We start from the raw sequence: 1398 nt of genomic DNA on the forward strand, positions 1-1398 counted from the left end.
GTTATGGTAGTTTTCTCATATTCTTTTGTTAAAGTGGCAAGCGTGGTGAAAGAACACTAGGCTCTTCTCAACAAACGGCCGTCTTACTTCAAAAAGGTATAGAGACACTATTTGCTTGTATATATAAGATGTTAAGCACTCTTTCTTTCACTTTATTATTCCTAAGAGAAGAGGAAAGTACTTGTGACTTGTTGACTCTTGCTGCGGCACCCGTCATCATTAAAATGGCTAAAATTACTTCACCTTCAGGAGACAAATGTTCCAAACAAAGTTTTGAATTTCTTTATCTTTTTTGCATCATTGGGTAGTAAGAATTTTGTACTTTCACAAAATAAGTGAGCAAATTGTCAAAAATTGTTTGAAATTTAGATATAACCATTCAAAAAGTAAAAAAATTATCATACATACATAAAGGAATGACAAAATGGCGGCACTGACTGCCTCATCTTCAATTGGTAAATGTTCCACACAAAGTTACTCCAAATGCTGTAATATTTAGCAGGAACACAGGTAGATGGATGAAGAACAGCTACTGAAGTGCGCAAATTGATGATTCTTATTGTAAAGAAAGATATAGCCTAGTAAATGGAAATGTCCATTCCTGCCCTGTATAAAGTCAATCAGTGGTATACGGAGATAATTGCTCAGTATACTACTCCGTGTCCACTCATTTCTGGACATGAACTCTTTCATAGTGAGAGCAAAAGAGCAACTGGGCAGATAAAACAATAAAGCAAAGCCTCATGTTTCATTAATATGAGAGGAATTGCTCCAATCATCTTCGTTTTAAAGATATGGTAGCCCAAAAATTCATACTTTTGTGAGTTTACACGAGGCTCTCTTCTCCCGAAGTAGCGGCCAGAGTCTTTAAACATCAGGGGCTCAAAAGACATTTGTATGCAACAAATAGAGCCTAACAAATGTATGCTAAACTGTTGAAAAATCGAGAAAAACTAAAGCTTTCTTCACCACTTAGGGCCATGTGCCACCATTACTGTGTGTGCGGGTGGAGCATAGATAATAGAGTAAATCCATAGATATTAGAGTTACAGGGATAGGAAACTTCCGTTCGCGGGAAATCAAGCTACCTTCCCCATACCGTATTAATTCTTTCTAATTGTCAGTATATTTCATTTTTACACTGAGCAATGGTGGCTAGTCTCTGATGTGCCAGGTCTTTCTCATCGTCTTTCAGCCTGTTCAGGTCCACTGTATCAACTTGAAAATGAACTTGCAATGGAGCCATGTCTATATTCTTCCTTTACTTTAGTTATCTGATGTTTATTTTATTATTTGGCTCCTCAAAATTAGAATGTTGGTAATGCATCACTTTATTTCAAGTGTCTCAAACAAAAATTTTTTTGAGGTACTTAGAGTATTTAAAAACAACTGCAAATG

This window comes from Amphimedon queenslandica, unplaced genomic scaffold, assembly GCF_000090795.2.
Source record: "Amphimedon queenslandica unplaced genomic scaffold, v1.1 AMPQUscaffold_13395, whole genome shotgun sequence".
NCBI lineage: Eukaryota > Metazoa > Porifera > Demospongiae > Haplosclerida > Niphatidae > Amphimedon > Amphimedon queenslandica.